Source organism: Protopterus annectens, chromosome 2.part0 (genome assembly GCF_019279795.1).
Source record: "Protopterus annectens isolate FY-2018-M chromosome 2.part0, PAN1.0, whole genome shotgun sequence".
Lineage (NCBI taxonomy): Eukaryota > Metazoa > Chordata > Ceratodontiformes > Protopteridae > Protopterus > Protopterus annectens.
In genome coordinates, this window is record NC_056728.1 from 230,118,735 (window position 1) to 230,136,255 (window position 17,521).

At 43.1% G+C, this 17,521-nt stretch overlaps 1 protein-coding gene across 1 annotated transcript in view; it reads left to right on the forward strand.

Moving 5' to 3' along the window:
- The window catches only part of DNAJB11 (DnaJ heat shock protein family (Hsp40) member B11), a 452,930-nt gene that overhangs the window by 253,485 nt on the left and 181,924 nt on the right, over positions 1-17,521 (forward strand). The window lies entirely within an intron of this gene.

Below are 17,521 nucleotides of genomic sequence, written 5' to 3' on the forward strand. Positions count from 1 at the left end.
CATGGTTTGGTGTGGGCTTTAGACTCATCAGGACACTGAAGACAACAGTAGCCTTCATAAAGTATGTAATAGAGCATGCATTCACATAGTGTAAGTACTGTCATTCCCAGAGTGTCAGTTTCCTCATCCCTCCTTGGGGTGGGGTCAGGGCCATCATAAATGTGCTTATAGCCATGAAGCCAGCAAGGGCACAAGCAGATATCATGCCATGACACCCCCCCCCCAGCAGCTCTTGTTTCTGTGGTTATGGAGGACTGCCCACTACAGAGGGAGAAATGGGCCCAAGTCAGATTCAGGAGGCTTGATAGTCAGCAAGAATATTGGGGGGGTCAACAAAAACAAACAGGAAAGACGCACTTTTCTATCCATTGTGTTCTCCTGTCACCCTCATGCATTTCCTTTGATACCCTGATTTCCAGTGTCTGTTGTCCTTCAAGAGACACTAAATGATGCCTACTTTGCCACTGTTCTTTTTGAGGAAATTCCATTTTTATTTATTTTGTTTAAAACACTATCATTTTTCTTCACCGCAGTCAGTGACACTAATTGTGCTGCCAAGAAGGCTTTTGCCCTCTAAAGCCCCTGTATGAAGGGGAGAAGGGGAGTGGCAGCGTCCAAGGCTGGACTTCTTCATGAAATCTTCACTGCAGCATGAGTCCAAGATAGCAGAGTATGTTTTCACCTTATCACCTGATAATGATTCAGAGGCATTGGACAAGGTGGGCAAGAAGATGTTTTCCTTTGCTGTGCTGGTGCTTTGGTCCTTCGTCTATTTTTGTTGTCTATCTTTGTTCCAGTATTCCCTACTGGATCAGACATTGGAGAAGTTGGCATGTATTCCTGAGCCTGAGCTTAAGGAAAATTTGATTAAATCCCTTATCACTGCTTCCAAAGTAAGCTTCAGTGTACCCTGATGTAGCTTTGAGAATGCTGATGCTATGCCTAGGACAGTGCACTTTAATATGCTGTTACATAGGCTTCTACAACTCAAATTCCTTTCCTCTGAGGATGATCTGAGACCATTCTTGGTGTCTTTTTCCAAGGATGGGGCTGTGTTCCAGCAGGCCTTCCAGCAGCTGTTGAGGACCTCCAGAAGAAGAAACTGCCACTTATCCACCATGAAGGGTCCTTTGCTGCTTCTCTTCAGATTTTTGTAAGGATGCACCTTTCACTTTTCTTAGAATGAGGTAGGGGCTCCCACTGCTTTTGCAGTTCCCGATGATCCTGCTAACACAGCAGTTGCAGTACTGGCCACTCCATAGGATAGCTTTTGAGGGGTTCAATTCTCAGAGTTTCTTCCGTGCTTTGGAGAACTGTCACAAAGGACCACTGGTTCTGGATTCGGTCCTGGTAGGGCATACCTTTAAAAATTCCTAGAAGGAATTTTGCTCAAAGATCACTCATTTCCTGTAGAGCTCTTGTGATAGAGCAGGCCATAAAAGCACTCTTCTTTCTTTCAAGAAAGCACCCATTGGTTCTTTTCTGTCTCTTTTCTTGGTTACAGAATGAAAAGGAGACTTCCCTCCAATATTTGATCCTGGCATCTTCAACATCTACATGTGACACATAAAAGTTCCATATGGTCACCTTCCAGCAGGCCATGCCTCTCCTGCCACAGAGCAGCTAGATAGTGTCACTTGACTTGATTGCCTTCTAGCACATCTAGTAGTAGTTGTAGTTCTGCAGGAAAATTTGAACCAGAAAAAGCTGAGCATCTTTATCCAGGTCACTGTGGTGTCGGGCAAGCCTGCTATGTATGCCCCACAAGAAGAGAAGAGAGAATTGCACTTACAAAAAGGATGTAAAAGAGGAAGATACTATCTAGTAGGGTGTAGAACTCTGTAGCCTCAAGAGGACATGGTCTGATGAGGCAGATATTCTTCATGTTTCACTGTTGCAGTCATTACATTTGGGTAATCCTGCTGGCAGGTTGCCCTCAGTCGGCCTGAATTCCAAAGTCCTGGGTCCTGCATCAGTTGCTGTTGTCCCTTCCCTGATGTCAGGTCGTCAGGGGTATAAAAGATGCAGCCGACGCCATTTTCTTTAGTCTTTCTTGCCACGCGGTGCTGAAGCAGAAGCAGTTCGCAAGTGCCGGTTGGCCGACTCCTGAGATTTTTGTGTTCGAGTTTCAGATCCGAAGTCTTCAATAAAGCTAAGTACCCCGTTGGGGAAACTTTTTTCTTGCTCCAGACCGATGTCAGAAAAAGTTAATAATTGTATTTCTTGTGGAAAGCAAATACCTCATAAGGACTTTCATTCTTACTGTATTCCTTGCCTAGGCCCTGATCACAACATTTCAGGTTGTCGGTTTTGTGCTAGATTTAACCAACGCACTATTAAGCGTCGGTATGATTTTGCATTAATTAAACCTGCGTCCAAAATAATTTATCCAGCAATGTCATCGGATAGCCATCCGACTACCAGAGTTCACAAAAAACGCAAAGAAAAGGAGAGAGATAAACAACCAAGGCCCAAAACCGACGACAAAGCTTCTCCTAAGCCAGTCGCCGGTTCTCAGTGAGGCGCTTTCACAGCCCCTGACGCCCGCTACTTTAGAGTCACAGGCTGCTACCGACTCCCACGTGGAGTTGGCTATGTCGCTGGAAACTCAAGGTATTGGAGCCTCGGACACTATTCCCTCAGATGGGTCCAGAGCCGCTGAGCAGGCACCGGCTTCTGAGGGTGTATTCAGACCTAAACATCTTTACATTAAACTGACTTCAGCTTCAAAGGCAAAGGCTAAAGCACCTTCTAAAGCAAAGAAACTAACTCAAGAGCTACGTGGACAGGCCTCTGTGCCTAAAAAACAGATGCTCAAAATGGCCGAAGACCTTGGTTGTTTATCTCTCTCCCAAAATGGTGAGATCAGATCACAAACTAATCTCGCTGGAGGTCCTCATCCCGCCCCCACCTGAAATAAAAAAGACCACAGTAAAGAACTTCTCGAAAGCCGACTTCACACTTCCAAAGACTAGTGTGGTCTCCTTTAAGGCCCCCGAGCCGGCGGTAAACATTACTCAAACTGCTGAATCACTTACAAATGCCTTCTACCAGCACCTGCAGGACTGCATGATCAGGCAATCCCAAGCAAAACAAAGACTCTTTGTACCAAAGGCAAGCGTCCAGTCTGGTGGACCCCAGCCATAAACAAACTCTACAACAAAAGGAGGAAGCTACTACAAGATAGATCAAAATCCTTAAAAGGTAAGACACCGCTGATCACTATAAGTAAAAAGCTAAGAGCTCTCATCAAATCATCCAAAGCTAATTTTGAGAGAAAAATAGCTAAGGACTCAAAAGACAATCATAAGGCATTCTTTAGCTATGTTAGAAACCTGGGAGGAAACTCCCAGATATGCTCAGAATTAGTTCAAAATGATGTGAAGACTACTGATCCTACAGACATTGCCAACATACTGGCTGATAGGTTCAGTGCAAACTTCTCCCCCCCAAAAGGAGAGATATCTATACCAAATGATTGTAGCCCCCCAAACATCTCTAATGCCCAGGTGAGAACTGCTCTCTCCAAGGCAAAAAACACAGCATCCATGGGACCTGATGGTGTCCCCGGCTGTGTGCTCCACGAACTCAACGAGGAATTAAACCCGCAGTTAGGACAGCTGTTTAATCTTAGTCTCACCTCGGATACTGCCCAGGGAGTGGCACACAGCGACTGTGGTCCCACTTCACAAAGGCGGTGCCTCCACCGACCCTGGAAATTACCATCCCATTAGCTTGACAAGCCTTATCTGCAAAGCCATGGAGAGGATCATAATGGATCTCATAAATAAAGACATAGGGAATTTGCAGACTTTGGATCCAACCCAGTTTGGCTTTGTCAAGGGCAGATCATGCCTTTTAAACTTGGTTGACATTTTCGAGACAGTCACCAAGGCCATTGATGAGGGAAAGGCAGTCCATACGGCCTACCTCGACCTCGACCTGGCGAAGGCCTTCGATACAATACCCCACTCGGGTATCATTGAAAAACTCATCAGCTTAAATGTAAACCCATACATCACAAGATGGGTTGCAAACTGGCTGAGTGACAGAACCCACAGGGTCAGAGTTGCTGGCGCCATGTCAGACTCAAAGCCTGTCACAAGTGGTGTCCCACAGGGCTCAGTCCTGGGCCCACTCTTGTTTGGCATCTACTTTTCTGAAGTACAAGCAAACACAGGAGGGTTATGGCTTACAAAGTTTGCAGATGACTGCAAACTGGGTGCCGGTGTCGAAAACACATCTGACACAGATATCCTTCAGAAGGGTCTCACAGAAACGGATAACTGGTGCCAGAGCCATGGCCTAAAGTTAAATGCCAAGAAATGCATAGTCATACCCTTCGGGAAAAACAAGGTTACCCCTAGCTACCATATAGGTGGCAATCCACTGAGCACAGAAGAAGTTATCAGAGACCTGGGGACCCAGGTTGACAGTAGCCTTTCATTTGACACTCATATTGCTAAAGTAGTTAGGAAGACCTTCTACATTGCCCACCTTATCATGAAGGGATTCACATCTAGATCAAGGGAGGTCATAGTCTCCCTATACTCATCACTCATCAGACCAATGATTGAGTACAATGCCCCATTCGGAATGTATCTGACCCGACACTTGCAGCAGCTGGAGAGGCCACAAAAGTTCCTCACCAAAAGGATAAAGGGTCTCAAAAATCTGTCTTATGCTGCCCGACTGAAAGAATTCCAGCTCTATTCAGTTGCCTACCGCTTGCTCAGAGGTGACCTGTGCCTGACATACAAGGCCATGTCAAACCCAGATTTGATGAACATGCTTCACCTCAAAAAATCTAGATCCCTCAGAGCCACAAGGGCGGGAGACTTAAACCTCGACACGGCTATTAATAGGACGTGCTGGAGGGATAGATTCATCACCCAAAGACTCCCTATGCTGTGGAACAAAATCCCGGTATATGTGAGGCAGAGCACCTCGCTGGCCTTGTTCAAGAGGAATCTTGACCAATGGATGGGAGATCGCAGATACACCCCAGGGATTACCTCAGTGTCACTGCTCGACAGAGGCACAGCAAAATAATGGGCATAGTTTCTTCAAACTAAAGGGGTGGCGTAAGCCACAAAACTATGGGCTAGGCTTGTAAATGCCCTCGGGCAGATAGCCTAGTATGAACCTATGAACTTGACTACCTTGATCAGGGGTTCCCATCCCCCTCCTAAGAGGCCTAGGCAAGAGGCAGTCTATGAATCTTCAGATCAGGTTTCTATTTCTTCTGATTCCTCTTCTGATCAGGAATATTCTCTTCCCCCCTATGAGGATTCTGATGCTGAAGAATCTATACCTTCAGCTTCTCCTCCTGAGGACTATTCTTTTGGGGAAACCTTGCATACAATGAGGGAGCATTTCCACTGGGAGAGCCAAGATTTTTCAGAATCTAAAAAGAAGCTCAGGGACTTCCTTTTATAACCTTAACACAGGCCTCTAGCCATTCACCTGTGTTAGACATTGTAGATGATGTGTTTACAGAGTCTAGTCTGACCCCTGACTCCTTGCCTCCAGCTCCTGTTAAGCCTGACATATTTTACAGGGTTCCTGACTCATAAATTCCTTTTCAAAAACCCTGCTGCAGACCCAGAAACTACTTCACAGGGTCCCAAGGGAGTTGAGGCTTCCACTGCAGAAAAAAACCTACCCCCTCTGACAGAGATTCTAGGACACTGGATAGAAGGGGAAAAAAGGTTTACACATCTGCTACCTTGGCCATAAGGGCCTTAAACTGTCAGTTTCATATGCTCAAATATCAGCAATATGTCATGGAATTGCTTAAACAGAAAATGTTGTTAAACTCTGAATGTGCAGAAAACAAGGAAATGCAGGATTTATTGCTTGCAGCTGAACATGTTGGAAAGCATACTTTGCAATGTGGTTTTGATTTTTTGGAGGCCTCCTGCAGGGCCGCAGTTACGGGTTCTGTAATTAGGAGGCATGCTTGGTTAAAGGAACAAAATCTGCCTGATCATGTCAGAGTTAAATTATTAGATGCACCTTTACAGCATGATACTTTGGTGTTAAGGCAGAAGAGGTGTTAAAGAAAATGGAGGACAAAGCTAAATCTATGCAAACTGTCAAAGATTTTTTACAAGTACAGCCACCTAGGTTTAGTAGACACTGGCCTACAAAGAATTGGTCCTTTCCTGTGTCAGACAGACCTCAAAGGGGCAGATCCAGATGCCCTAGAGGTAGATCCCAGGCCCAAGGTTCATACAGGTCAAAGCAATGTGGGGTGCTTCTACCTCCAAAGTTGGAGAACACAGATCACAACCATACAGGAAACAGACCCAATGACTTCCCCCTGCCTGCACCAATAACTTATCTCCTGGCAGCAACCTTAGGGGGAAAAAAAGCACTTTTTTCTCAAAATTGGCACATTATAACCCAGGACAAGTGGGTTCTAAACATAGTGTCACAAGGCTACAAGTTCCACTTCCACACCCTGCCAAAGACAAACGGTTGGCCAGATCTGCCAAAAAATCAATGGGCAGAGACACAAATCAAGTCTCATCCCTCATGGACATGGGGGGCCATTCAACAAGTACCAGAGCAAGAGCAGGGACAAGGATTTTACTCAAGACTGTTCTTGGTACCCAGAAAGGACAAAGCCTGGAGACCAATACTGGACCTATCTATTCTAAACACATTCCTGGATATACCAAAATTCAAAATGTTGACTTTGCAGCTGCTTCTGCCTATGCTGGGCAAGAAGGCTTGGCTTGTGACTTTAGACCTAAAAGAGGCATACCTGCATGTCCCAATCAGACAATCATGCAGAAGATACCTCAGATTCAAGGCTAGCTCAATGCATTACCAATTCTCTGCACTGCCCTTTGGCTTATCTATGGCGCCCAGGGTCTTTACAAAGTGCCTGGCACCGGTAATTGCATTCTGCAGACAAAGAGGAATACAAATATATCCTTACTTGGATGACTGCATAATTCAAGAAGAGAACAAGGACATTCTTCTACATCATCTGGCATTTGTGAAAAGACGTCTAACATGCCTAGGGTACACAGTCAACGAAAAGAAATCAAAACTAGTACCCTTTCAAGAGATAATATTCCTGGGTGCAAGCTTAAATACAACTGCCCAGATGGCTTATCTCACGCCAGACAAACAAAGGCAACTGACTACCTATTTCAAAATATTGGCAACAAAGGCCCAGTTATCTACAAGAACAATTCTGCAGGCTCTGGGGTTCATAGCATCTTGCATCCTACTAATTCCATATGCAAGACTGCATCTGAGGAAACTTCAGTGGTACCTAAAAAGTGTTTGGATTCAGCATTGCCACAGCCTGGAAACAATGATTACTCTCATTCCCTGCCTGCAACAGGAGTTTCGATGATGGGCGAAGGCTTGTCACCAGAACAAGGGACAGCCATTCACATTATCCCCGGCCAGGCAGAACCTAACAATGGATGCATCAGATTATGCCTGGGGGGCCCACATGGCAGGAAGATAGATTCAGGGCACATGGTCCGCAAACCAAATGCATCTGCATATCAATCAAAAAGAGATGCTAGCTGTTCAAAATGCCCTGACAGCCCTCAAGGACCTACTTCATCCGGGCCAGCTACTGATGAAGACAGACAACACCATGGTCATGTGGTATATAAACAAGCAGGGGGGCACACATTCTTACCCCCTTTGCAGACTAGCCATGGCTTTGTGGGACACAGCAATGACTTACCAAGTACATCTGCAGGCACAATTCCTGCCAGGAAAGGAAAATACTCTGGCAGATGAACTAAGCAGAAACCTCATGGATCCCCATGAGTGGCAGCTGGATCCACAAGTCTTCAGCATGATAACAAGGAAATGGGGATGCCTGGACATAGATCTATTTGCCTCCCCTCACAACTACCAACTAAAAAGATTCTGCATAAGGACTTATCACAGACAAGCATGGAAAGTGGACGCCTTATCTTTCAGATGGACAAACCTATCCGTATATGCCTTTCCTCCACTGCCTCTCCTCCCCAGGGTACTCCTAAAGGTCAGACAGGAGAAGCCAAAGATGATACTGATTGCCCCAGACTGGCCTTGCCAGTACTGATATCCTATCCTAAGGAACTTGTCTCAATGCCCAGCTTGGATCTTACCACAAATACCTCATCTACTTTCCCAACAAAACAATCAGATCCTGCACAGCCAACTCAGGACTTTAAACCTGGCAGCATGGCGGATAATGTAGTCATACAAAACACACCTCTCAGTAAAGTGGTGATGAATGTCATTTTGGAAGCCAGAAGGCCTAGCACTAGAAAATCTTATGCTGGAAAATGGAAGATATTCTGTGCTTGGAGCCAGGCACAAGGAACTGATACAGCTGTACCAAATATTTCTCAGATTTTGCAATACTTAACTGAGATGTTGGACAAAGGCCTATATTTTTCATCAATTAAAATTCATGCCTCTGCCATTTCGGCTCATTACAATACAGAGCCACCAATCTTTTCTCATCCTTTATTAAGGCAGTACCTCAGAGGAGCCAAAAATTTAAGGCCTCCAAGGAGATCACCAATACCTGCATGGGACCTCAACTATGTCTTGGAAAAACTTACCCTGCCTCCTTTTGAGCCAGCTGCTACTGCTAATATTAAGTTTTTTATCTTGGAAAACAGCTCTGTTCCTAGTAACAACTTCTGCAAGACGAGTTTCAGAGCTACAAGCACTCATGGCTGTGGAACCCTTTATCATTTTTTATCCAGACAGGGTCTCTCTGAGGACAAACCCAACATTTATGCCTAAGGTGGTGTCCAGTGTGGCTCTTAACTAAACTGTTCATTTGCCAACATTTTATCCAAATCCACGGAACAAGGGGGAGAGAATTCTGCATTCTTTGGACGTACACAGACAGCTTAGATTCTATTTGGACAGAACAAAACTTTTCAGGAAGACGGAGCAGTTACTAGTGGCATATGTTGCAGAATCACAAGAAAAGGCCATCTCAAAACAGACTATTTCAGAGTGGATAGGCCACTGCATTCATTTCTGCTATTTACAGCATGGCAAGCCAGTGCCTAAGGGCATTAGGCCACATTCAACCAAAGCTGCAGCCACTTCAGCAGCCTTCCTCAGGGGAGTACCAACCAAAGACTTTTTAGAGGCTGCTACTTGGAGTTCAGTGCACACCTTTACAAAGCATTATCATCTGCCACTCTACTCTAAATCCAGGGCAGGCTTTGCCACTGCAGTTCTGCAGGGCCTCATAGCCACTCCTAATGCTGTTTAACGCCAGCCTCCCAACCTTAGCTTTGGGACTCTACCCAAATGTAATGTCTGCAACAGTGAAACACGAAGAACATAGTACAGTTGTGTACACGTAACATAAATGTAGATGTTAGAGTGTATTCACTGTTGCAGTCCAGGTTATCCACCCGCCATCCCCCTTCTTTTTGCTGGAACTTATCTTTCCTTCTCTGATTTTCACAACCTATGTGGTGTATTTGCTTGTAGATGAAAGTAAAGTTTATATTGGTGCATGTATTTTTATATATATATAAATTTTGGCTACCCTTTAGGGGGCACCTGACATCTGGGGCAAGAAAAACTAAAGGAAATGGCGTCGGCTGCATCTTTTATACCCCTGACGACCTGACTTCAGGGAAGGGGCGATAGCAACTGATGCAGGACCCAAGACTTTGAAATTCAGGCTGACTGAGGGCAACCTGCCAGCAGGATTACCCAAATGTAATGACTGCAACAGTGAATACACTCAAATATCTACATTTATGCTAAGTGTACACAACTGTACTTTCTTCAGCCCCCAGCCTTGACATCTGCATATTGGTCCAAGGCATGTAAAGCTGCATCTCAGAAGGCCATCATGCAACCCAGTAAATTTATTTTTATTTATTTTATTTATTTTACATTTGTTGACCGGGAAAGTCTGACTGGATTGAAAGTCCATTTTCAGTGGAGACCTGAATAGAAAAGCTCCAAGAGAACAATTTTTTACAAAACATAGTTTTAAGGACAAACTTTTGACATGCAATTTCCATAGAAGAGACTTTGCCATACATATTAACTAACAGATAGGATACATTTGTTCTCTACAACATAATATTAAATTTTAGAAGATATTCCTAAGTTTAGGATTCCTGTGATAGATTTACTATCGGAGTAAAAGCAGAGAGACGTAGAATAAGGCTCCGAGAGAGCAGATGATGCTCGCTATAATTGAGAAGGATAACAAACTGATTTACAATATGTCTTCTCAATAAAAACATGTTCTCCTGGGTCCAAATTCTCCGGTACTAAATTGGCTTGAGTGCCTCCCTGGAGCCATTGATTCCAATACTTGTATCTTGATTTCCTTGAGGGAGAGCAGTATTCCCTTCGTATTTGTGTGTGATGGCATCCTGTCTTCTGATACTTAAGTCTTCATTGTCTATCAGCTTCCAGGGTCCACAAAGACAGCCACTCTAAAATGTGGCCCAAGATGTCCATGCAAAGGATCTCTACCATCTTATGTCAGCTGAATGGGCCTTCAGCCCCTCCTACTTGTCAGGTTATAAGTCTTAAAGAAGTTGAACCAGGCCCCATAGTGCAGAGGGATACAGTCCTGACTGCATTACAGATGACCTGTGTTCTGCTAGTGGCATAAGTGCTGGAGGGTGGGGTTCAGGAGGGCAGTGGGAGTGAGAAGCTGACATCAGCTTTACCCATCCAGGGGGTGAGGGGTGGCAGCTTTGCTTGTTGCACTGGTATTGCCTGCAGGAGTGCATGTGCATCAGTGGCAGCATGAAGAGCCTTTTGTGCCCAGTGTAGGCAGGAAGTTGCACATGTGCAAAAGCATGCACGTATCTGCAGAGGCAGCTGTAGTAGAGCTCATAGGTTCCCGATGGGGTATGACCGTCCACTGGATCTGCATACTGGCTTACCCCCCAACATCCAACCTTCACCTCCACTGTGGAACATACAAGTTAAAGAAATCTTGCCCTGATGGAGGAAATGGATCAATGGGATGTATGAAGAGTAGTTACTGGAATGATCCTCTTGACCTTTAAAAAAAATTAATTAATAAAATCTGCTAAGAATTTTGTTCTCTTCCTTAATAACTTGTGGCCAACTTCAGGAGAAGTCTGTGTCAAGGGGCCAGGAATCAGTCCTGCAACTCAGAAGTGGATGAACTGGCATATGTGGCCAAATGTCTTCCCTCCCACTTATGAGTTTGACACTGAGGTCACTTTCCCTCCACAGGATTTCTCTTTTGGTGATACCATTAACAGAATGATAGATCATTTCATAAGGGAGTTTGAGTTCACTGGTGCCTAGAAGAGATACAGGAACATCCTAGGTTTTACTTGAGCTAAAACTCTTAGCAACACCTCAAGTAATAGATAACTTGGTAGATGCATTCATTTAACCATGTTTGAAGACAATTTCCCAATCCCATACTCCCAGAAAGATATATAGTTTTTATAGGGTTGTGTATTCTGCAAATATATTTATAAAAACTTGATTGCTGATCCAGCAATGGTATCCACTGATGCTAGCAACAGGTCTAATAAGAATCTATTTCCAAATGACAGGGAAAGTAAAATCCCAGACTATTTTGGTAAGAAAATCTACACTTCTGACGCCTTGACATTCGGAGCTCCTAACTGACAAACCTGTATGTTGAAATACTACGAAAGCGATCTTGTATCATTTAAAGGAGAAGGTTGAGGAGATACCAGCCATCCTGAGAGATTCAGTGGTAGAATTATACAGTCTGTATTCCCAGGCAGCAAACCACATCATCATTGGCTATTATGCTTTTGCTGTTTCTTGCAAGGAAGCAGCCTCAAGGTCAGTGATAAAAATGTATACCTGGCTGAAGGCTATCACTACCAGACCATGTTCAATGCCTCACTAGAGAAGGAATTGCTTTGTGGTCCAACTGCAGAAAAGATGTTTAAAAAGCTGAAGGAGACAATCAAGACTTTGTAGTCAGTGAAACAGTTGTCCATCAATAGCAGGGAGGTACCTTAGTAAGACCTTCATCTCTTCTCTGGAGTCGGGGGGAAAGGAGAACAGCCTAAGGGGAGCCGGGGGGAAAGGAGAACAGCCTAAGGGGAGGAGAGTCCATTAATGAAAAAAATAGCAAGACCAAAAATGTGAATTCTGAATCCATCCCCCCGGGTTGAAATCCAGAAAGGAAACTGTTGTGATTTGGTAAGAGTTCCTCCTCCACCCCAAACCTCTATCCCTTTAACTTGTCTGACTCCCAGTACCCTTCAACCCAAGGTGAGAGACTGGATGAGCCACTTTAAGAGTGGGAAGTAATCACAATAGAGACTTCAATATTGAAAATCTTATCCTAAGTATGCTGACTATATTTTACTGAAAAACAAATTTCTTAGATATCCTCCCAGTTCCCACAGTTCAAAGACAGTGATCAACATCATTAATACAAGACTTTTTATAGCAAGGGGTCAGAGACAGAACCCCACAGCTAGAGAAAGGCAAAGGAGTTTACTCAAGACTATTCCCAGTGCCAAGAAAATATGCCTTTGGAAACCAATCTTGTATCTGTCTAAACGAAACAAGTTCTTAAAGATTTTAAATTTTAAAATGCTAACCTTGCAAGCTCTCCAGCCTTTCTTCCTTCCCTAAGACTTCTTAGGCATCTATCCTTCAGATTCCAAAGCAGTTTACTTCCTTGATCTTCGGTTTATCTGCTGCACCTAGGGTATTTGCAGAATGCCTGGCTCCACCTGTACCTGTCCTATTGTTTTTTTACAGGGAGAAAGTCTGTTGGAGAATTGGCAAGCTGTGCAGTTCACACTTTTAATGTTTCTAGACTGTAGGACTGTCTGTGAACCTTCCAAAATCCCAGCTATTCCCCAGTCAGCCAACCTTATTCTTGGGGGCAAGGCTAGACATGGTCAGGAAGCCTTTTTACATCAGGTGAAAGTGAGTTCTCGGAGCCAGTACTTTATTTCCCTAGCATAGATGTATCACATCACAGCAAGGGAATTTTTAAGAACACTGGGATACATGACCTCTTCCATTCTGATGATGTCGCTAGCCAAGAATGCACATAAGGAAACTGCAGCTCTAATTGTGAATACATGAACTTAAACGTGGGAGTCTCCTTGGACACTAACCACATCTCTATCGGACACTGCCTGGAATTATTACTTGGTAAGGGGGGATGGGGTCTCAGGGTCTGAAGGTCCGCAGTATTTGGAACAGGATGCAAAAAAAGGCATATCAGTATAAATGAAATGATGTCAGTGATTCTGGATGTCAAGGCCCAAAAACAGATTTGTGAACCAGGAATTCTGCATGTAATTATAGACAACCCTATGTTGATGTGGTTCATCAACAAAAAAGGAGAAATGTAGTCCTGCCCCTTGTGAAGACTGACCGAGGCGGCATGGCTTATGGCCCAGGAAGCAGGTGTGACACTTGAGGCATCTTGCCTCAAGACAATAAGTTGGCAGATCTCCTGAACAGAATGCAAGAGAATCCTCCTAAATGGATTTTAGATGGGAACATTTTTCTGGACTTTATCCATAGCTGGGATGTACCAGAAGTAGATCTTTATGCTTCTCCATAAAACAGACAACTACAAAAATTTTGTACAAGAACACGTCAACAAATGTTCTGGCCAACAGATGTCTGGTCACTCAGCCAGGCAAGTCTGTTTCTGTACGTCTTTCCTACAGTCCCTGTTCTTTACATGGTAGTGCAAAAGGCAGTGAAGAACAAGCCAAAAATGTTACTGATATCTGCCATTTGGCTGAGGCAACACTGGTTCTCCCTTTTAGTGGGTATGACAAGGTCAGAACCTCTGCTTCCTTGGTGTGTGACCCTTTTGGCACAGAGCAAGAAATGCACCCCATCCTGAAGACCTTAATACTGACATCTTGGGTTGTCCAGCTCATTCCCTTCAAGCACATGTTTTCCAAGGGCAGAATATCTATATTAAGGGCGGCATAGAGACATAATACAAGGAAGTTGTACAAAAAAAAAAATGGAAAGGATTTCCCTTTGGTGCCAAATGATGCAAGAAGACCTAACACAGTCCTCTGTCCTTTGGTCTTTGGCTACATCTCAGTCCTTTTCAAGTCCAGATTGTCTTGCACCTTAGAGAAGGTACACATCTTTTGTTTTAGCATGTCTACCTTTTGATCTTCGAATGTTTCAGATTTTCTGTAAAACTGTTCCTTGAGGTGGAGGAGTCCTCCAGCTAAGATCTCCTAAGAAGGGCCTTTCTCACCATGGTATCTCAATTATGGTTTAGAAAAACTAACTTTGCCTCCCTTTGAACCATCATCTGCTGCCACTCCCTTCAAGTTCCTGTCCTGAAAAACTGTGATTTTAGTAGCTATTACATCTGCCAGGAGAATTTCAGAACTACAGGCTCTGATAAGGATAGTCTATCTTTGTACTAACCCTTCCCTCATGCTTAAAGTAGTAATTGAAGTGTCCTTGAATCAAGTCATTCTCAACTCTGTTTTTGCTCTACTTCTTAAAGCAAAAGTGAAAGAATCCCATATTCTTTAGATACACACAGGCAATTCTTGGAAATTTTTGGAGGGTGTTTTTGTGAAGGTAATCTCTTTAAGTAAACATCTGATAATAATGAAATGGACTATCTAAAGTGATGTTAGAATTGAACTCCTCTCCTTGAAGGCTGGTAGGCTTAGGTGCTAGAGAAAAATAGCTTGCCTTTTTACCAAACAAATGCGTATTTTGTTTATGTGCACAAACAATGCAGTTGTGACTTGGACAAAACCAAAGAGCTAAGGAAAATAGTCCAGTTTTGTGTCCTTTGCAGAGGGTATGGTTGGCAAACCTGGTGGCTTATTGCATCTGAAATGCAGTTCATTCAATAGCAAATGAGGTCACAGTCTGTAAGAGCCACTGCAGCTGCCACTGCCTTCTAAGAAGGGTTATACCAAGGGTGCTGTAGTATCAAACTTACTACCAATGGGAACCAGGGTAATAAGGAACTAAAGATGGCATGACCCTTTCTGGAAGCAGCTACATGATCATCAGTTCTCACCTTTTCCAGGCATTGCAACCTGGATAATGTCTTTCAGAGCAAGTGTGTGTGTGTGGGTGGGGGGTGGGGGGGGGTTGCTACGGCTATCTCACAAGGCCCCTCGTTCAGGTCCAACTGCCTTAAGGTTTATAAGCTTGAGAATCTTCCCAGGAAGTAATCACTAGTACAGTACCAGACAGTATGATAAACAGTTAAGTTGCATTAGGAACTTACCTTAATTGTAGATGTTCAAGTATGCCTGCTGTTGCGGTAATATTTCCTTCCTTCCACTCTTCTTGTTATTCGGTCTCTCTTATGTTGAATTGGGTACCTACTAGTCCTTGGTCCTTGTCTCTATCCTCCCTCCCAAGGTGCCTTCTCCAGGATGACATAATGTCTGGAAACACAGTTCATCAGGTCTATTCTGGTTGAGCATACTGGTCAGGGGCTCATTTCATTTGGGGACCTTTTAGTTTTCTGTAATACCAAACCTTGGGTAAGAACGAACTAAAGATAGCATGGGTGGATGTCCTTTTATACCACTACTGTGCTGACAGAGGGGCTTCCCCCTAGCTAAGAGGAGAAAGGGTGCAAAGCTGTGGAACTTGGACTGAGTGTTGAGCCTATGTTGCGAAAGTTCCAAGACATCACTACTGCAATAGTGGATATATTTGAACATTCATGATAATTTCCTGATACAGATGCACTTTCTTAGGATTAAAAACTAGGAAAGGGGACCTGGGAACGAACTGTGTCTTCTGGGTGTGTTACTTCGAGGTAAATATGCTTTTGTTGGCCATTTCTTGAGCATCCATGTAGCTGTTAAATCAAGTAAATGTACCACTGTAAAAGTCAGTTTAGACATTTGTTTGCTAATGCTGGCTTTTTTGTGAAGACCTGCACAATCTGTAATTTAAGAGTACTGTTGAAAGTTAACTCCTCCTGAAAATTTCTTCTTCTCCTGTGTTGCATAGATTTTACGAAGTATGTTTGAGTACTTGTTAGGCGTGTTTGCGTGTGGTGTGTGCATGTGTGTATCAAGAAAAGGAACAGAATTCCCACATTCTGAGATGACAAGTTTAAAAAACCTAAGCTATCTTGCATTTGTGAAATGAAAGTGTTTCCTCACTAGCTTAAACACTTTCATTTCACAAATGCAAGATAGTTTAGGTTTTCTTAAACTTGTCATCACAGGATGTGGGAATTCTGTTTCTTTTCTTGATACAAGCAGAGGAATATTGCAAAATGGAGAAGTTTCTTCAACTGTACTTTATGGACTTTACAAGCATGCATCCTTTCTTTATGAACAAGAATTTAGTCAAAGGACAATTTATACGTATATCGAGATTAACCAGCCAGTATGAAGAATTTCTTAGACAAGCTACTTTATTAAAACACGTTTTATGCTAGACATTATCCTTGTAAGTTAGTAGAGAATGTCTTTCATAAAGTGACTTCTAATATATTCGATTTTTTCCTGTTTTACACATGGCTTTCAGTCTCAATCTACTTCTTCTAATAAGAACACTAAGCTTCCCTCTTCCTATATCAAGGGATATGAATAACTTCAGACAGGTCATCACTAATAACTGGGACATAGTATCTGACTCTCATATTAACACTGACTCTCATATTAACACCAAAGTATTGGGCACTACACCTTGTTTCTCTTTCAAAAGGTCTAAAAACATTTGCAGACATCTGGAAAATGGACACATCTTTTTTGATATTTCCACCTTGCACCTCTGATGCTCTTATTGGCATGCACACTTGTAATAACTGTGTAGTTTGCCCATACATTTACGCAGGTTCGAATTTCACCTTTACACATTGTGGCTTCCACATCAATTTTAGCAAACATTACAACTGTCATACTGTATTTGTAGTATATGCTAGTGTTTGTTACACGTGGTAATTTTTATGTAGGCAAGATCACCAGAAAACTTTCGGACAGAATTAAAGAGCACCTGGGTGTAATTAGAGCTAAAAACCTTAACAATGCTCTTGCTAAGCACAGCTCTGTCTGTACTAACTTCAATAAGTTTTTTATTTTTTGTGCTTGAGCAAATTGACCCCTTCTTTGGTGACCCAGAATTGTTTTTAGAAGAGAATTAAAGTGGCAATTGTTATTATGGGCTGACTTTATTCCCAGGTCTTAATGAAAGTGTAAATATTAAGTGTGCCTTAAAATGATATGAATAACTGCTGCATACTGTCTTCCATTAACACTTGCATACACTCGTTGTGCAGTTTCCATTAGCCCTGGTGCTGTAATAAGTTTCTTCATATTTAGCTCATGTTTAGTCAGTTTTATGCAATTTCATACAGTAACTCATCCTATACTCTTGTACTGGTCTAATTAGGTTGTACATAGTTATGTTATTCTAGATTTTTAATAGTTCATTGGTTTATTTAAAAACTAAGTGTGTTAACTATTGGTTATGACAAATGCCTTCCCTTCATTGGCTACTGTACTGCAACCTGATATTTTCTCATTACTGAACATCT